Source organism: Cucumis melo, chromosome 1 (genome assembly GCF_025177605.1).
Source record: "Cucumis melo cultivar AY chromosome 1, USDA_Cmelo_AY_1.0, whole genome shotgun sequence".
In the NCBI taxonomy this organism is placed as follows: Eukaryota; Viridiplantae; Streptophyta; class Magnoliopsida; order Cucurbitales; family Cucurbitaceae; genus Cucumis; species Cucumis melo.
This window is the reverse complement of record NC_066857.1, coordinates 25,557,517-25,579,324: the sequence shown is the minus strand read 5'-3', so window position 1 is coordinate 25,579,324 and position 21,808 is coordinate 25,557,517.

The following is a 21,808-nucleotide window of genomic DNA, read 5'->3' as shown; positions in this document are numbered from 1 at the left end:
TGGTGGAGTAGGCTTCTTTTATAGGCATACTTGCGGGAAATTAATTATGCCTATGTTGCACACCCATCCTTGCCTACAAATGTCAGCATAGAAAGTAGCCATTTTTTGTCACGTCAATCCCAACTACCATTCTTGTCTTTCAGCGAATCATCTCACGTGGTGATGTGCTGGCATCTCACCTTATGACTCGTGTATTGCCAGGCTTCTATCCATCACTAAGTTAATGCATGCGATCCTCGCTTCATTTCTTCTTTTCGCCATCTTGCGTGGAACAACACTTGAAAGTGCAGTTAACCAGGCGTGATGACTTATGTAAGGTGTATTATCTTAATATCATAATTTTGCACTAAAAGATATGTGTTTTGATAATTTGTCATGCATTTTTACTCCATTGTTTTTGTAATGTGATAGCTTGTAGAAATAAAAGTTATTGTAGCCTCTTTTATAGAATAACGAGTCCAAAATGTAGAAGAAGTCTATTAAAACAACTTAATTATGTTGAAAAAGCACAAGTGTTTGGAAATACAGTTTAAAATAAGCATTTATGCCTATTTTACCGCGTTTCAGTGTCTTAAAACAAGAATAAAAGAAAAAGAAGAGATTAGTGAATCATAGAGGATATCACATAAGAGCTACGGGAGAAGAGTCTGTTTGGTGAGAAGCTTCATCATAATGCGAGGACGGTTCGCTAGAAGACAAGAATGGTAGCTGGGAATGATGTGACTTGACAATGACGACTTTCGACGCTGACATGATTTAAAGAATATATGTTTCCTGTCGAAAGTTGCCTATATAAAGGACCTCAGCACCATCAAGTAAAAGGAGGCTCGAATAGACTAGGTTGCCGGTTGGGTGAAAAAGCCATATAATTGTGTCCGATCGAGGTTCGATGAGGCCAAAGTCTAGAGAGTGGGGGAAAGGAGTAGCCTTTTTGCCATCTGTAAAAGTTATCTTGTTCTTCTCTGACGAAGCTGTGAGTGAGATCTTAGAGTTTGAAGAAAAGGAAGTCCATCTCCCACTTTCCCTAACTTGTAAGCATTTTTCATTCTCTTTTCGTCCCGATTTTGTATTCTTTGTAATATATGTTGTTCATATTGTACAATGGTCGAAGGCCTACATTGTTTAGTATATATTACATGTTTATATCTTTTTAATCCATTCATCTCTTTACTATTCATCTGTCAATGTATTTTTTATAGTTTAGACTTATGATAACTCTTGATAAGTTACTTTACTTATAACTCTTATCACGTTAGTTTAACTATTTTCATCACCTGACCAGCGCTTATTGCCAACTACCCAAGAGGGGAAGTAGCAAGGATATGGCTCATGTGCATTAGGAGGAGTTGGGAGACAAACTCCATCTTGGTGAGATAACTTCCATCATTTGTACCCCAAAAGGAGGAAAAGTGTGGGCAATAGGCACCAAGAGGTTGCTATCCTTAATCGCGAAGCTCTATACATCTTATAAGTAAATCCTTTTAGATATATTTCGCCTCACTAGGTCGAGTCATTTGTACCCCGAAAGGAGGTCAAGTGTGGCGTATAAAGATTCTGAGAGTAGTTTGCCTTAACCATAAGTTATGAGAGCCATATCGCATCAAAACTTTCATCATCTAATCGCCAAATCGTGCATAGACAGTCCTTCACCCCTTCTTCATACAAGTTAGTTCGAATCTCTATTTCGCATCCATCTAAATCCCTTTTGCAGAATCTCAAGAGTACATAAGTAGTTTTAGTTTCGCTTACATCCATTTATTCATTATTCAATATTCTTTTATACGTCCTAATTTATAAGTAAGTCCTAGAACTAAGTGTTGATATCAATTCCTTGTGTTTGACTTTCAATCATCTGGATAAACATATTGTTTCGATTTTACTTTGGCAAGCAATATGAAAACTTGTACACAACAAGGACTTAGGTTTAACATTAGAAATAGAGATCTTGGGAGTATTTTGCATGCAATGATCATGTCTAAATGCATAATGAAAAGATTCACAAGGAGCATTTCTTATGCAATGATCTTGAATCAATGACACATTATGAAAGATGAAGTATAGTTGACCTTATTAAATCCGAATGCACTCAACACGAGTTGAGATCATAAGGCCTAAAAATTGAGATAATTTTGGAGTTAATTTTCTTATTTTTTAATTAAATTTAATTTATTGGACATTATTTTGAATTCATTTAATGAGAATTATTTGTTTTTTTTGTGAAAATTGAAATTAGTTAAATAATTACGGGTGTTATTTAATTAAATTGTAGGGTGAAATTTTTGTTGGAGATTTGATAATTATATGTATATGTGGATATATATATATATATATAATGAGAGAAGAAAAGATAATTATATTTGTTGAAATATAATTATTTAAGGAGAAAGTATTTATTAAGGGAGAAAAAGGAAAATAATTATATTGTGAAAAATACAATTATTTATAAAAGGATAATTATTTTGGAGAAAATATATTTATTGAGGGAGAACAAAAGAAAATATAATTATATTTTGAGAAAATATAATTATTAATAAATAAATATTTTTTTTTTAGAAAAGAATAAAAATGGATTTAATGGGTTTCAATGAAGGTACAAAAAAGTTGGATTTATTTAAATGAATAAGGGAAAAGGATTTATATTTAAAGTCTTGGATTGTGTGACAAGGAAGACAAAGGGTTTCTTCTTCTTCTCGGTTAACCTAGCTCGATAGTAGCCACGCCTCAGTTCGTCATCTTCTCCGTCGATATCCACCGTGTCCCATTCAAACGTTGCCACATGAAGCTTCCATCACCTTTAAATTATAAGTCGTCGTGAAGCTATCATGTGTGAAGTTCTTCGTTCGTTCGTTCGTCGATCACATCTCTCATCATTTGTTCCATTCGTTCGATGTCAGCCCTCCTCCGTTGAGGCCAAGCAAGCAATTCAAAAAAGACCAAAGAGCTACGCACGTTAATCTGCTTCACATTTCAAGCTAAATCCTCTGCCATTTGAGCTGACTATTTGTTCGAGTCGTTGCAGTTGCCTTGCTTCCATTAGAGTCGACCCTCATCTAACTTAAGTAGTGAGCCATTTTCCCGTCTCTTCGCTACGTTTTCTCCTAGTCGAGCCACCCAAGCTTACTGCCTTCTTTTTTTTTTTTTCATGCCAGTTCCAATCACTTTTGATGAGTTTTGATTGAATTTTTTATGGGTTTTGGATATACCCACCAAATAATAACGTTTTGATTAAAAATAATTTTATTTTGGATTTTTCGCTTGAAGGTATAATTGGCTGGAGAAATTAACCCTAAAAAATTTTCCGTCAAAGTTGAATTTGGTTTCAATCTCAACTTTGGGTTAGTTGGTTTGAAAGAAATTTTGGAGACAATAGCCAATTAATTATATTAATTAAGTTGTTGATTTTTCCTTATTGTTTTGGACCCATTCATTGGGAAATTTTCGACTGTTCGTTACAAAATAATTTTTTTAGTTAATCTTGAGGTAAGAGATTCACTACTAGACCTTCAAACTGAATTTAAGAGACTGCATGTGTTTATGGATTATGTATTGATGATAGCTAAAATGCATGATTGGTTTGAGCAAATGTTGACTGATGTAATATGATGGTTAAGCATGATTTATGGATTTTGTGCTCTATTGACTGTTATGATTATGGACTATTATGACTATTGATTCATGCCATGTTTATGTTGAATGTTACATGCTTTTGGATTGTGGTGTCTGTTGTAACGACCAAACTTTTCAGACTAAGCTGAGGTGATTACTTTAATATAAAAACAATTTATCTAAACATAAAAGTTCATAAAACCAGTTTAAAATCAAGTACACATAAAAAACAAGAAAATTATATTTGGGCTCTATTTCAAACAAATTAAAAATTCACAAACATCGTTTATAAAGTCACAAAAAGCAAATGGTTGTTTTAAACATGATACTTATTTCAATCCTCAAAACATAAAAAAAAGTAAAAACATTATGCGGAAGCATTTGAAAAGGTGTTCTCATCGGCCTACCTCTCGTATTACCTTTGTCTGAAAAAGTTAAAAATGAAAAAGGTGAGTATAAAATATCCTCAGTAGAGACCCATTATTGGTCTCGTTAGGGTAAAAACAATTATCTTCCTATTAAGAGGCACCCTACAATATAACAGTCTTGTGATCCCGTAAGATACACGTATCAGTTTAGTGATCTTGTACGATGCACATATTAAGTCTAGTCATCCCGTAGGATATACATATCAATCTAGTGATTTTGTAGGATGTATACATCAGTCTAATGATCCCGTAGGATGCACATATCAGTCTAGTGCTCCTATAGGATGCACATATCAGTTTAGAAATCCCGAAAGATGCACAACTGTGGTGATTCTGTATGATATCGTGCCTGCAAGGTACACTATCGCGTAGAGCTAACGGTTTCTCTTCAGTCTATTCTAAACAGTCCAAGACAGTCACATCAATGTACAATTAAAACTAACAACTCTTTCTCTACACATAACCAGTCAAAACAAACACACTAAAGCATACACAGTTCAATCAGTAGTACAATCCATCAATATATTTCAAACTACGCATAACAGTCAAATCATCTCAATTTAGTCAATAATGTAAACCATCAATACTTTCTAAACTACACATAACAATCGAACTATCTCAGTCAATACATTCCAACTTCAATATAAGTTCAGTAGTAGAAATCCCTTACGTCGAACTTAGCTAAATCCTATGATCGAACTAAAGTTCAAACTTTGCAAACACATTCATCCATTAATTCAAATGGGACTTCCACAAACTTACCCAATTAATGGACACTTAAACCCCACCCCAATCTCGACGTGAACTCAAAGAACTCAAGCGTTACTCATCTAATAACACCTTCAATAAGAAAGTAATCTAAATTTTTGTTCCACTTTAATTTAGATTTCGATTATTAAATAACCCATGTCAAAACTCTTAAAAAAACTCACCAAAGAGCTCAAATGGCTGAAGAGACAACGTAAGAGACTAGCTGGCGACTTTGCTTGTCTAAAGGAGGCTCGTGACTCGAGAAACAAAGAAACTTGACTTGGATGGCTTGTCAAGAAGCAAAACGATGCGTTCGGCTTGGGATTGAAGCTAAGGACTCAGGTCCTTTTTCGGTTCAGGCTAAGATGAAAGTAGAGAAGCGTTGTGATGAAGAATGACTGCATGTGGGCGGAGCTTTCTGGCGGAGATCGGGACACGAAAAAAAAGTACAACATGACTCGTGTTGGGTTTTAAATAGAGATGTTGCAACTTGGGTTTCGAATAGAGATGGAGCAACGGTGAGTGAAATAGAGATGCTACGACTTGGGTTTTTGAACGACAGAGAAAGAGACTGAGAAGACGTCGTTGATTGGCGGCAAGAGATGTGTGACAACGTGAACGGGGAACCGTGCGACTAAGGCTACAAAGAGGAAGAAGATTTGAGAAGATGGATGGTAGCATGCGAAATGGTGAAGAGATTGAAAATAATAAAAAACTTTTATAATAATAATATTATTATATTATTATATCATTATATATTATTATTTTTCCTTTTCTTTTCTCTTTTATAAAAACAACTCCTTTTTCTCATCAAAATCAAATAACATAACACCCAACAAAACTAAAATCTTAATAACATAAGGTAGTTATGTTGAGAAAAATACCTCAAATATTTGAGGTGTTTCATCTGTTAACTTTTTCTGTTAAGTTTGTAGCCCACCTGTATTGTGTTCCCATCTATAGGGTCACTCGCACGACTAGGGGTATTCCTACGAAATCACTTCTACAATTTAGGGGTGTGTCTACGGATCATTTGCACGGTTAAGGGACAATTATACTGTGAATATGAGGTCACTTGCACGACTACGGGTGTTCTGACGAAACCACTCGCACGATTAGGAGTGTACTTAGGTATCACTGATATGTTTATGGAGTGTGTACCTGTGATCACTCCCACAACTAGAGGTGTTTCCACGTGGTCACTCACACAATTTAGGGGTGTTCGTATGGTCTCACTCACCCACGTGTGCTCTATTGGACACATGATGTTATGATTATGTTCCTAACGGAAAGTTAACAAATCACCTAGCGGGACAAGTAGTGGGTCCCTTATTGGGTATATTTACATACTCACTCTTTCCTATGTTTAATATTTCAGGCATAGGTAGAGGATCTGGAAAGCTAACGAGAGATAGGAAAGGTCCGTGACATGCTATATGGGGACTCAGGTTTGCTTCCGTGTCTATTTATCTGTTCTTTTAGTATTTTGATTTTTAGACAATTTATTTAAAGATCTATCTTATTTATTTATTTATTTTTGTTCTCTTTAAATTATTAGTACATGCGGCTCCATTTTTTTTAATTATTTTTATTGGTTTTACAGATTTTATGACTTTCAATTATCTATTTGATAATTAATTTTATAAAAATTGTAGTTATCTTTTCAAGAAAGTGTCTTTTGTTATATGTCTTTTGAGTAATGACATCTACTTAGCTCAAAAGGCTGGTCATTACAGTTTTACCTAAAAGGCAAGAATAACTTATATTTCTACAAATTATCACACCCGTAAATTTAAAACAATGCTTGTCGTCAATCGTAGCTCCACACATAAGCCTTATCTTCCTCCTCGCATCCCTTAAACTTCTCATGGTACAATTTAGTCTTACTCGCCACTTGGTTTCCCTCTTGTTGCGTAGTCTTAACTATGAAAATATTTCATGGTTCAGAACATGACAAACTTAAGTCTCAAAATACCTTTGTTCATTCCCCAAAAAATCTTATTTTAAATTTTTGGAAATGACTTAAATTTAAAAAAAAAATTGGTTCCTTTTTTGCAAAGAAACTTTATTGTTACTTTATTTAGGTTTAGCATTGAGTGAAAAATCATTGGTATTCTATGAATCTATTGCTCTCCTCAACTACAACTCTAATCACCACTTTTACTTTTACTTTAAGATTTTTGAAGCTTTTCTTCTTTACTTTTGGTTGAGAGGCAACAACATTGGAGTTTTTATTTCAATTGAATTTGAATAGAAGAATTTTCTAATTTACTTTATTTTTTGACATTGTTTTAACTTTTGTTAAAATGCCTTGTAAGGATTTTCAAAATTTTTGAAAGCTTTAGCTCAGACCTCGCACACCCCCAAAATTTAGAATACAGCAAGGTCCACATTGCTAAAAAGTGAATGATAAGATTTTACTCACATAAACCTTACAAAAAAGATTTAACTTAAAGCTTACTCACCTAGTAAACTTCTAAAATTCTTCCCTAAGTAGGTTTCCTTAGCAAGTTGGACGCCTAAGTAACAACTAAAACTTTATCTCACATAGTTTATATCATTGAAGTTATTCTCACAGGCAAAGAAAAATTAAAGAACTTAAACGCTAAAGTTAATGCTCGCAATGTGTAAAGTAAATCGCGAAGTAAATGTATCAAAGTATGTACTTGCATTTCAAATAATGTAATTACAAAAGAGTATAATTTACATAAGTAAAAATTGAAATAAAACAAAAGAATAAAACAAACAAATAACACCCCTAAATTTAATTTTCAGCTCAGGTTTCAAAAGGTCCTGGGGCGACACTTGCTTCAACATTTGATAGGGATTCCTCAAATTCTGGCCGAATGGGAGGCTCAAGTACGAGGCTTGTAATGGCCGCATGGAAGTAGTTTATCAATGACTTGCATTTCCTATTAGACTGATGTGAAGCTTTCTTTAATATACTGACCAACGCCTGGTTCTTTGCCTTCAAGCTTGCAATTTCATAAGTGAGCTGATCATGTTGAGCTCACTGATGATTATCAATTTTCAACTCCAAATCTTGAATCTTCTTCTCATGTCTCATCGGCATTCTTGCATATATGCTAGGTTTTGGAAGATATCTCCAAGTCCATCCATTACTAGTTTTCAGATGTATCGCTTATGAACTTGTAGTAATCATCATCATCGCTTTCTTTCGTCGTATTATCGTGTTAGTTGCCTGCTTGCTTTGTGGCGAAGAAGCACGTTTCTCGCATTCGTCCTCAAAGGCGATTTGTTTATCCTCAAGTAGTGGGTCATCAACAGGCTCCTCCAAGACCTCTTTTTTTGGTAACCCAATAGGAACTAAGGTTGCGTTCTCTTGATCCTTAGCCATTTCTTCATTTGTATGTGGTGGATCACAGAAAAACTTTTGTTAAAATGCATTGTATTTGGAGATTGGTCATGCGGTTAAGGCTTCTTATTGTGCAAATTTCATCCTTAATTGCAGTTTTAGGGAGGTTCTTCAATGTGAGACATGCCTTTAAGCACAACTGCTCAATCAGATGTGAAAATGGTCTTGCGTCGCATGGATGTTTGACCTACGCGTGGATGTGCTCGCAAATTATTTTACTCACATTAACAGGGATCTCCTCCATGATGTAGTAGAGTAACATTGCTTTGTCCATGGAGATTGTAATGTAGTGGCGCATTGACATGATCTTCATGTTCACAAAGAAAAGCCAAACACTAACGTATGTGTTCAAGTTATACGGGAAGAGTTGGTATTTCCATGTTGGTGTTAAGTCCCACTTAGTGCCTGGTCATGCTATTGTCTTTAACACATCCTTCATGTCCTCCCTCGTGGGGTTCTTAAATAACTTGCTCAACCGCATTATCATCCAATCTTTAAAATGCGTTTATTGCTTCAGACCTGAAATAAACCCTTTCTTGCTCTACCACCATGTAGTTCTCTCTTCTTCTTGTATAAATCCTTTGAAGAAGAGATTAACTACGTCCCTTTAGGCACCTTTTCAACATCCCTTTCTTCTGATGCATTTAGTGCGACACTTCTAACATACAACTTTTTGATGATTATTTACTATAATTTTTTCTTCTCGATACTTCAATACCTCCATCATCATCTTCTCCCAAGGCTTTTTCACTTTCTTCACCCAATATCTACGTTTTCATTACTACCTTGAAGTACTGTGTTTGAGAAACAAAATCACCCGCTCCTTTCACATGTCTTCAATATTTGTTGGTAGTTAACACTTTAGCCAAAATATCTTCAACTTTCTGTAATGTAGCTAAGTCATCTTATAAAACATAATATAATTTTCACATAACATGTAAGGCAAAACAAGTTTCATACATTATGTATAAGATATTTTAATTTTTGCAAAATATATACTTTCAAATCAATTAGCACATTTTCATGTGGCATCATCAAAGTATTCACTATTCTTTCCTTTTTATGATTCTTTCCACAAAGTTGAACGATATGAAGGATCATTCAATAGATTATATTTGTACATACATATGCAATTACCATAAACATAACAAAATAAGAGATTTAATATAATTTAAAAAACTTAGTAATTCATGTGCAAGATTCACATATCCCTTTCAAGACATGTGACGATTATATATGCATTTCAATCTTCTTTCTCTTAGAAGATGACTGAGTTCCCATACAATCAATTAATTGAGTTACGCAATAAAAGAAATTTAATATCGCCACTTAGTTAGAATGGCTTACCTACCATTCTTCACTTAATTTTTCATCAATGAATGATATCCATTGTTCTTGATCTATATGAAAATATTGTGGAGGCAAAAACTGCAAGACCAATAGGTCCTTTCTAAATGGCAGTATGAACTTCATAATCAATGTCATCTTGAAAGTCCAAAACATCCTAGATGCAGGCATAAGTATACTATGTAATTTTACTCCACATAAAACAATATCTGCACAATATAAAGTAGCACGAAATAAACTAATAAACTATGTGTAATAGGAATTTGTTGTCTAACACAAACTTTTAGCCAACTTTTCATTTTCTTTGCAACATATCCAAATAGTTATCTTTGTTGATTGTAAGCCAGTTTTTGCTTGTGTTAAGGTGTCTTGTTGAAAAGGCTAGACGACTTTCTGAAGAAAGTAAATGTTTGTTGCTTCCCTAGAAGATAGGAAAAGTCAGGCGATTAAAGAGTTTGACTTTCCAAGAAGATAAGGTTGGGGTCTCAAGAAAACGTCCAATCACCACTGACTTTTAGCCTACGTGTCAGTTTGGGTTGGCCGCATGATGCAGTGAATTGTTAAGGTGACACGTGTAAAGTATGTAAGTGACCCTTGGATGTGAAAGGGCACTATAAATAGAGCCAATGTAAGACTCGTACCTAAGTTAAAAGGTTAATTTTTTTGTCAAGTGTAAAAATAGGCATTTTGAACGAAAGGTTGTGAAGAGAAGTTAAGGTGTGACGATGAAGTAAGACTACCCGTTAAGAGTTGGCAAATAAGTTAGTTTGTGAGAAAGGTAAAGTGACAAGACTTGAAGATTAAGTGTTATTATGTGATTAAGATGTTCCACGAGATGAAAGACTAGGCAAGAAGAGTAAGGAAACTTCCCATAAAGTTCCTAAGTTACTTAATGGGCCATGTATAGGAGTTTAAGCACATAGGCAAGAAGACTAGGCAAGAAGATTGTTATATGCACATAAGGAGTAAAGGTAGCCATGTAGAAAAGGACTGCATGATGGAATGAAGCTGGGTAGAAAAGGACTGCATTGTGTTTAGTGACCTGAGAAACAAGATCAAACTAGAATATTCTCGGATGCTATTGTTTTAGTAGTCTAAACATGAAGTAGTAAGACTTAGCGTAGAGAATGACTCGAGATTCTTGGCGAAAGGAATGATTGTTGACTAATGAGTTAAATGGAAATGTTGAACGTATATGATTTGTTGTGCGAAATGATACGTTTATATGAAAAGATGAATTTATGTGATTTGGTGTTTGATGAATGATATTTACGAAAGGTATTTTGTGAAAAGGATTTCTTAAAACCCCATTGAATCTGTTGACTTACGTTTTAAAGTTTTATCTTCTAGAAATTAGGCATTTAGGCCAAGTAAGGAAAAGGTAAGAAGCGGATTGGGCAAGAAGGCTACTGGGCATTTTAATTTTTAGTTTAAATTTTGTTCTTGTATTTTCTTGGGGAAGTGTTATAAAGTACTGTAATTGCATGATAAGTAACAAAAGTTTAAAAAATTTTCATTTCTATTGTGTAAAGTTTGTTTATCGCCTAAAGTTTATTTATAAGTTCGATGTTAAGTCAAAGAAGCTAATAGGTGATTAAGTAAAGCTTAAGGACCTTAAGCTGAGTGTTTTGGACATTTAGCACGTCAGAATACTTAAGTCATATTGCGTCTCGCAGGCCAAGCAAGGGCATGTGCAGGGTGGGGTACGACACCAAAGTTGAAGGAAAAAGAAATTTTTCGAAGATGTTAGAATTTCTTATAGAAGTGACAAGGGGAAGTTCTAAATGCTAAGTGGTCGGTTGAGAGAACTGCTAGACAAGAAGAGGAAGTCGAAAATAGAAAAGGAAGGAGATGAGACTAAGTATTTTCGTGAGTGATCCTTATAAATGAATAAATGTTTGTCAATGACTAACCACTTTTTGAAAATAATTTTCAAATTGTTATTTATGATTAAATGTTTTCTATACTCAAATATGAGTTTATGAATAAATGCTTGTGAAAGATTTCTTCAAAAGTAAAACGAGTATTTTTTAAGAATTGAATGGTTGTTTATAATGAAAATGTTTGTAGTTATGATCATTGTTTTGGAACGAAAGGTTTTATGAATGTTGAGTTATCGGTATTATTTTGTAACCTCGTGTTTATGCTTATTGCATGGCCTTGTTTTTTCTATGATGATTTGTGTTAGGAGTATGTTGTGATTTAATACTCTCTTATTATTAATCGTGTGGAATGTGCATTGTGGTGTAGTATGATATATCACAAGATACTGGTGGTAATCCTAGGTAACTCGTGTGATGCTGTTTGAGTATGAATCCTAGGTCTCACCTAAGAGAGAGATCTAGGTCGGGTCGAGTTGTGATGAAATCTTGACTCTGGATGTTGGTTAAATGTGAATCCCAAGTCTTGGAAAAGTTTGAATATGACGAGACACTGGTAGACTCCTAGGTAGCTCATGTGACGCTGGTTAAATGTGCAATCCAGGTCTAAGTGAGGAGAGAATCCCAAGTCCCAATGATGAGTTTGAACTGCATGATGACTTAAACGCATGGAACCTATTATGCTTGTTGTGGTGGTGGTTTGTTTGTGGTTGATGCGATAAGTATTTTATGTTTGTGATCTGACCTTGTTCCGATTGTTATTTGATCTTTTGTATTCTCGAAAAGGTTTTTTCAAACTCATCTGTCACACCCCCTCTTGGACCACCTACTCATGACCCGAGAGACGGCGTGAGGTCAACCGATACCATCTCCTACATTGATGATACCTGCTGATCATACTCCCTTTAACCTTTTTAAGTATAGCAGAAGCATAAACCTCATTCGAATATCAAGGAAATTCGAGTGTAGCCCAACTCATTATAATATTAATTAAAAATAATGTTACTTATAAACATTTAAGTGAGTTATTGCAGATGTTTAACAGCAGTGACAGAAGGATATCAATTGAGATCTTGTGCCAAGTGGCGTTTAGGGTTCCAAAACGTGAAGGAAGGAGAATGTGGTGGTAGCTACACGCCGAAGGAGAAGGTTTTAAATATATAATTAATTATTATTATTATTATTAATATTATCTTTCTTTTCCATTTTTCTTTTTCTTTTATTTCATTTTCCAAAATAACCAAATCCTTCTCCATCCTCTTTCGGTTCTCATTCAATTAATTTAGCTCTTTTTCCAAAATAATTATATTTTTACAAATAATTATATTTGCCCAAAATATAATTATTTTCTTATTTATTTTTTTTCTTTCTCAACAAATATTCTTTCTCAAATACTTATTCTTCAACAAATAGTTTATCTCTATCTTCTTTTCAAAATACAATCTTTATCTTAAATAATCATATTTTGACAAATATAATTATCATTTACATTTCCAAAATAATTATATATAGGAAAATTTTCATAAATATAACAAACTACTAAAATATTTACAGCTCACGTAACAAAGCCCATAAAGTTAACCATTTTTTAAATATTTCAGCTTTCCCTTCTATCTTTCTTCTTCTCTGTGTGATTTTTTTATCGTCTTTCTTCCTTTACTCTTCTTTTTCGTTGCGATTTCTTTCCATCTTTCTTCTTTTCCTCTTCTTTTTTTATGTCGTTTAGATTTGGGTAACCAAATCTGATTTCTTTCTATCGTTTTTCTTCTTTTTCTCTCTTTTTTTTTACGTTGTTTAGATTAGGGTAACCAAATCTAAAATATCGTGTATAAAGAATCTTGAAAAAAATCATTTAGCCAAATCTAGAGAATCGTGTACCAAATTTTGAAAAAAATCGTTTAGATTTAAGGTAGCCAAATGTAAACGATCGTGTAACTCAATTAATTAAACAATCATGTAACCAAATTAAACGAAAGAATTGAAAAAATAAATCATTTAGATTTGGCTATCCAAATCTAAACGATCGTGTACCAAACAATAGCTAAATCTAAACGATCGTATACCAAATATATTATGCGCGTTACCAAATATATTACGCACGTTGTTGACGAGACATTTTTGGTACGTATTTTCCATTATGGGCTTGTGGGCTTTTTCCATTCTTAGAATTGTTCTATACAGTGTAAATATTTTGCCACTTTGTTATATTTTTTAAAAGACCCCTTATAAATAATCCCCACTAAATGAATTCCAAATAACGCACAATAAATTAAATCTAATTAAACAAAACTAAGATAAATAACTTCAAAATTATCTTAATTTTCGCGACATTACACCTTGATCAACTTTAGCCATCTTCTTTGCCTCGAGTTCAGTTCCTTCTGATCAAAGATGTGTCCTCTTTTCACCAAACAGGTAATTTCTCCATATTTTCAAAGCTATTACTACTGTAGGGTAATCACACTCATGCTTTTCCAACTGTCTCGAGGCATAAGCTATTACCTTTCCTTCTTACAGAAGCACACACCCTAGACCTTGTCTCAAAGCATTACAATAAGCTGTGAACTCATTTCCCGTAACAGGAAATGTTAAGATGGACATATAACTTGTAGAAAAAAGTTATTATGGCTTCTAAGGTAGAATAATAGGACTAAAATGCATTGTAATTATGTCAAAACTCGTAACCTCTATTGTAAATCATAAATATTCGAAAATACACTTTAAATAAGTTTTCATGCACTTTACAAAAATACTTTACATAAATATTCTGAAATACACTTTACAGAAAAAACGTCAAGTATAGTTTTAAGAAAAGAAAATTTTCACGGAATTTTTCGAACTATTTTATGTTAGTTTTTACTTGACGTTTTTTCGCGTCAATTATATTTGATATTTTACTTGACAGTTTCTTCACATCAAGTATAGTGAAGATTTTACTTCATGTTTGTTTCGTGTCAAGTATAGTTAACATTTACTTGACGCAAAAAAAAAAAAAAATCAAGCATAGTAAACATTTTTATTTGCCACTTTGAAGAGTATAAAAATACTTTTTATTTCGTTCCTTTGATTAAATATAAATTTATTAAAATAAATTTATTTCCCTCATTTCATCTCCCCCTTTTCTCTCCCCCAAAACCCTCAAGTAAAATCTTCAATTTTGCAGTGCCTCACGCCTCACACCTCACGCCTCCTCTCTTCAATTGCTTATCCTTTTCCCTTCTAAACCTAAATTCATCATCAAATCTCAAAACCCATTTCGAAAATTGTTGATCATTCTCCAATTGCAACTTCATCCAAGCCATCTACCTCATCGCCTCAAGGTTTACCTCAGTCGACATCCACGAGCAAATCAACTCTAAAGGATGTAACGCAGAAGGGTAAGCATCAAAGGGCATGCATTACCCATTCTTTAACAACTTCATTCCTCTTCGGTGAGAAACTGTGGGTCTAACGTTCTAAATTTCTTTTCGAACTAGTTTAGGGTTTTTTTATTGATCTCTGGAGCTTGGAAGCCTTTGTTTGTAGATTTGGCATAGTTTTGTTATTGTTCGAACACTTTGTCAGAATAAAACACGTTTATCTTAATGATTTTTGGGCTTTAAAATTTTGTTTAGACCCTTTCAGAATAATTTTAGGTGTTATAAATTAGTTCGTTAATTTAACCTATCCTGACAAAGACGTACACATTTTATACTTTTGAATGGTAGCAAATGAATAGAGATTATGCAATTTTTTGTATTTTAATATCCAATTTTACGTAGTGTTTGTATTAAATTGTTTGTTGCTTCTTGGGAAAACGATGAAGACAGGGCTGAAAATGGGTAATTGAAGTGTAACACTACCTGACTGTGAGGAAGTTTAAAATATTTGTCAGGAATTTGTCGCCGCTAAACTTAGCTTCCTCAAGATTTCTAAGACGCTAAAGGTAATGCCAAAATTGAATCGTGAAGCACTACAACAAATATGACTTTCTAGCTTCCAATTATAACATTTATTCATTCAATCTATAAAAAGAAAAGGCACCATGAGGCAATTAAATAAATAAATAACCTGCAGTCAAATAAAAAACAATTTCCTTCTTCGCCAAAATTTCAATTCCCCCTCTCTCAAAATTAGTTTCCCTTTCTCTTAAAATTAGTTTCAAAATTTTGATTCCTCTACTCAAACTAATTTCAAATATTTAATGGTTTGGTTGTAATCCAAACAAGAGGGGAAGGGTTATCGTAACCTTAGTTTTACCCCCTCAACCCTTCCTCAACCCTTCTTCAACTCTTCTTCAACCCTTCCTTTAACTCTTCCTTAATCCTTTTTTTTTTTCTCATTTATAATTTTTATACTTATGAGTTTTGTTAACTTTAATCTTTTTATTTTAAAAACATAGCCTGTTTTTAATTTATGAATTTGGTACAATTACATTATTAAAATTTTAATTTCTTTCTTTACTCTTGAATTAGTTAATTTATTGTGATTACACAATTAAATTCTTAATTTAATTACCTTCAACAACTCTATGTTTGAATTCATATCAATATATTTGTGAATTTAAAATTTTGATATCAATCTCAATAGTTAATTAGCTTAAATATTTAAGGAATATCAATTCAATAAAAAAAATGGTAAAATTTTAACAAACTACTATAAATTGATTACAACAAATAAAAAACTATAAGGATTATTTGATTAAATTAAGAATTAGTGGGGATGTAATTTCAACGAACCTATTATTTAGACGCGGTTTGTCTATATCTTCCCACTTTCATAATGTTATTTTTGTTATGAAATTAAGTTTGGTTAAATTAACCTGACAAATCTTTTGTTATAAAGGCGGTAAGTTCATGAATTGTTTACCCAATAATTCTTGCAAAATGACTAAAATGAATATTTTGAAAGTATATAAATCACCCATAAAAAGAATAAAAATTAAAGTTAATATTTCAAAAGTAGACTAAAATAAATTGAAAAGTAACCTAAAACAAGATTTATTGTAATGTTTTACTAGAAAACAAAACTATAGTTGGTAAAAGCATTGATTGTTATTTTCTGTTTTCGGTACTTCGTATTTTCAATTTTTATTTACATGTTTACGGGTTGCGTGTATGTCATGTTCATAAGAACCAATTTCTTGAAACGTAATATATACTTAAAAAACTAAGATGATTTGGTAAATTAAATATACGAAATTCGTGTATTGGATTTAGAATATGAATTTTAAAAACAAAAAAATTATTCGCATGTAACGATACTTGAAAAAGGTTGAAAATGAACGTCATATTTGAAGAAATTAAGGCAAATTGTTTTATGAATACTAGAATGATTTGATAAATTAAATATATGAAATTTGTGTATTGGATTTATAATATGAATTATATATATAATTTTCCATAACACTACCTACATAATCCTTCTCCTAAACACATCTTATCATAACACTATCTTAACCCTACCCACATAACCCTTCTCCCAAACACATCTTATTATAACACTTCCTTCATAACACTTCCCCAAACACATCTTATCATAACACTTCCTCCATAATCCTTTCCCCCAAACACATCTTATCATAATCCTAGGTTTATCATAACCCTAACCCCCCCTTAACCCAACCCTTCCCCCAAACGGCCCTTAATTCTTTTAAACTCCAACAAAATCAAAAAAATAGAAAAGGCCTAGCTCCCTCACTCTTGCGTCTCCCACACAATCTTCCATCACAGTCGTCTTCAACGTTGGACCAACTAAACGACTATTGTCACAACCATTGTCTTCTTTACGCTTTGCCAAATCGACGTCACCCTATGCCTAGGTCATCGCTTGTGAGTTCTTGGTTTTTTCTCCTTTCATTTCTCTGTTCACCTCTCATTTTGTCCTTGTCTCTCTATCAAAAAATTTTCCCTCACAACATCTTTTCCTTTTGCACACAGGTCGTCGATTACTGCACTAGAATCATAGGCTTTGTTGGATGATACTATAATGGTTGGGTCTTCTTATTCATTTCAACAATTTTCCACGTCTAGTATGGGTATTGTTCAAACTATGAGTTTCTCCTATTTATTATGGTCATATGGTGACCCTGATGATCTTGGCAAGAATAATGTCTTTAAGCGATTGTTGTTTAATAGTCCTTTGAAAAACCTTCAGTACTTACTTAGATTCTCCATCTTCGTCATTTTCTTCTTCTTCTTCTTCTTCTTCATTTGAAACCCTGTCATATGACCCATTTCCTTCATTCAACTGAAGAAGCACTTTTCTATCATCCATTTGAGCAACTCCACCACTATCTATCTGAGGAGCTCCAACTCCATCTACTTCTTATAATTTCAAATTCAATGAACTTCTCGTTTATTCTTATTTTCCTTATCTTGTTCCTTTTGGTATTAATGGGTTTCTAACATTGTGCATGAGTTGAAAAAGACATATAACAACGAAGTTATTCATCTTCTTGATCTTTCATTTACAAAATCATTAATCTATGACTGCCAGCATTTGAAATTCTAGTGATTCGACAATTTTTGCAGCAAACTATGAGTCACTGCTATTTTTTTCTAGGTTGGTTCATCAATTTTACTTCTGTTATTCTGAAGTTTGATTATCAAAGTGAAGAAAGACTCTCAAGTTGATCAGATTATGCTCATTGTTTGACTTAGAACTTCGAGGAAGTTGTGGTATGATTCAGAAGGAAATGGTCAGAAATAGTAAAATGACGAAAGAGCTCTTGCCGTTGAAGGCCATAGACAATTGATTTTCCAACCAAGGTAACACTTCTAGGAGTGTAGAGTTAAAAGATCACTTTTTTCATAGATGTTTTTGTGGGTATCTAGGGTAATTCAATTATTTAATTGTATGTCCACAAATCTTACTAATAGTTATGCTTTGCTTCTCGAATATAAAAATTCTCTTATATCCTACGATTTTCTTCATTTACAGCTTTGTTCTTGACATGTCTCCATATTAGTGAGCCTTGACAATGCCTCATTAATCTTGACTTCTCCCTTTCCTATTACATTTAGTTACATATTGTTGCTTACTGATACTTCTCTGAAGGATTATATAAGGTGAATCCTTTCATACGTTTTCCTAGTCAAGTGTTAATTTCTAGCAACCAATTTAAAATCTGTCACATTGTAAAAAAAAATAGATAGCTAAGAGTGAAGGAGGAAGTAGAAGTATTGTTTTTCCTTAAATGACAGAAGTTGGGTGCTTTCCAATGGCAAACCTAAGTCTACGGTAGGTGAGTGAGATCTATCAACCTCTATCTCCATTACAAACAAGCCTCTTATTCAAAATGAAATGAGTCATTCACTCAAATTTACATTTGAGTGCATTGAGAGATCTAATCTTTCATGGTGTTGTGATTGTTTAACAACGTCTACAGTTTCTGTTTTGTATGTAATTCAACTTTGAATATGAACTCACAGTAAACTGGTAATAGTAGATTCATTTTGCTTATTAACTAAATGAATTTGTAATCTCTATGTTTACTGAGATATGTACTCACCTCTTTATTTACGGAATATCTAATTTTTATAATTTTATAATATCCAATTTTTGTAATTTTAAACTAAAGCTTAGTAGTTGAGGTCAAAGTTTTCATTGATGATAACACATGTGTCTGTGGTTCGTATCTTTTATTTTTTCCTTAGATAATTGATGATTAATATAACCTACAATTCTATATTTTGACTTGTTAAATACTTCATTCATGATTGTCCTTGTCTTTCTTAGGTACTTCCTAATATTGTCGTTGTTAAATACTTGAGGAATGGTTGTTCTAATGGTTGACTGGAGGATTCCTCATAGTATGAAGGTTAGTACAACATGTACACTCTCAATGTGCAACCCTTTCATAGTATCGTTAAATGATTATACTACAACTTTTAAAGATGAATTGTTTTTCTTTTTTGCTAAAACTTGCTAAATTTTATTGTAGGTTGTTACTTCAAGAATAATTTGGTGAAACTTACTATGAGGCTTAATGAAGTATTAACACTCGAAAAGACGTAATTATTGAGGGTCAGAACATATTTTAATGTTTTAAAGTTTTATATTTAGTAATTTTATTTATCGTTGTAAATTGAGAGTAGTTTGTGGAGAGACATAAATAGTCATATTGCTTGTATAATATTATTGTAAATTATGTACACATATGACTTATTGCTAAAGAATGAAATTATTGTTGATTTGAAGGTTTATTTTGTTGATGAATCTTTCTTTATTTGAATGAATGTAATACAGGAAATAAAAAATGAGAAATGTAAAAAGTGTCAAGTATATTGCCTTACTTGACATATAAAAAGAATCAAGTATACTATCTTACTTGACGTGTAAATAGTGTCAACTATACAACTTTACTTGACGTGTAAATTATATCAAGTATACTATCTTAATTGACATGTAAAAACCATCAAGTAAAATAGCTTACTTGACACGTAAATAACATCAAGTATACTATCTTACTTGACACGTAAAAAGCGTCAGGTATGATATCTTAGTTGACACGAAAATAATGTCAGAAAATATAATACTTGACGGTATTTTAGTGTCAAGTAATGTGACTATACTTGACAGTCAATTACTTGACGCTTTTTACAATATCAAGTATAGGTTTACTTGACACTGTATTAATGTCAAGTAATCCAAATTTTGTAGTAGTGTAAGGAAGATTCACTAGAAGACAAGAATGGTAATTGGAGTTGATATGACTTGACAAGGCTGCATTCAACGCTAACATGATCAGAAGAATAAAAGTTTCCCACCAAAAGTTACCTATAAAAAGACTATTTCCCTACTAAGTAAAGAGGCTGGCTTCTAGAGAAGTATGATGTCGGAATGGTCCAGCCATGAGTGCCTGAATGGGCCAGACCCTAGAAAGTGGCAGAAAGGAGTAGCGATTCCGTCGTAAGTAAAAGTTACACTTTTCTTCTCCAGCCAGTATGTAAGTGAAAGCTTAGAGTTAGAGTAGATAAGAATCTATCTTTCTTTCCCTCTTACTTGTATAGTGATTCTCTTTACTTTTCATTTTTGTATTTCTTTGTAAAGTATGTGTTTACTTTGTACAGTGACCTAAGGCCTGTATTCTTTAATACATTGCATGATTATACCTTTTCAGTCTATCACTCCTTTACTATACATCTATCAATGTGTTATCTGTAGCTTGGTCTTGTGATAAGTTATTGATAAGAAGCTTAACTTATAGAGCATATCGCATTAGTTGAGCTATAATCATCACTTGACCAGTGTATATCGCCAACTACTTGAGAGAGCAAGTAGCAAGGATATGGTTATAATGAAAATGAGAAGTTTGGACACAAACTTCACCCTAGTGAGATAACTTCTATCATTTGCATCCTGAAAGAAGAACAAATGTGGGTATTTGGCGTCGAGAGGTTGTCACCCTTTAAAGAGAAGTGTTATAAGTCTTGTAAGTAAACCCTTCTAGATATATCTCGTTTAACCAAGCTTTATCATTTGCATCTTGAAAGTTGAGCAAGTTATCATTCATTTTTAGGAATGGGGACATTGCTACAGTCTAAATTTGGGGGTGTGTGTGGTCTGAGGTAAAGCTTTTGAAACTTTTTGAAAATCCTGTAAGGTGTTTAAAAATAAGGCGTTTTAACAAAAGTTAAAGCAAAGCCAAAAAGAGTAAAAATTTCAAAAATTTCTTTCATTCTTTTATTCAATTGAAATAACAACTCCAATGTTGTCTCATCTCACAAAAAATAAGAAGCAAAATTTCAAAGTAAATGTCTGAGAGTTATGTTAACAAAAGGCGATAAGAGTTATAGTTGAGGAGAGGAACAAATTCATAGAGTGCCTACGATTGTCCACTCAATGCCAAGTCTGTAAATAAGTAAATAAAAATAATTCTTTGCCAAAAGGATTCAAAATTTCAAAATAAGATTTTTGTGGGGAATGAACAAGGGTATTTTCACTATTAATCTTGCCGTGTTTTAAACCTAGAAATATTTTCATAGAGGGAAGTACGTGATGAGAGTAAACTCTAAATAACAAATAAAACTAACCCGCATTTTGAAAAGCTTAGAAATGCAAAGAGGAAGGTGAGTCTTAGCAATGGGGACAAGCAGTAATACGGAGTGATGCTTGAGGACAAGAATTATTATAAATTTGTGGGCGTGATAACTTGTAGAAATACAAGCTATTATGGCTTCTTAGGTAGAATAATGGAACCAAAACACATCATAATTGTGTCAAAACACGTAACTTCTATTGTAAATTCATAAATATTCAGAAATACACTTTACATAAGTCTCCATGCATGTTTCACCTTGTGTTCAGTGTTTTAATGCAAAATTATGAATAAAAGAAGAAACTAGTGAATTGTAGATGAACTCGCACTAAGGCTACACAAGAAGAACCTGTTTGGCAAGTACAATTTCTAGAAGAAGATCTACATGATCACGCGAGGA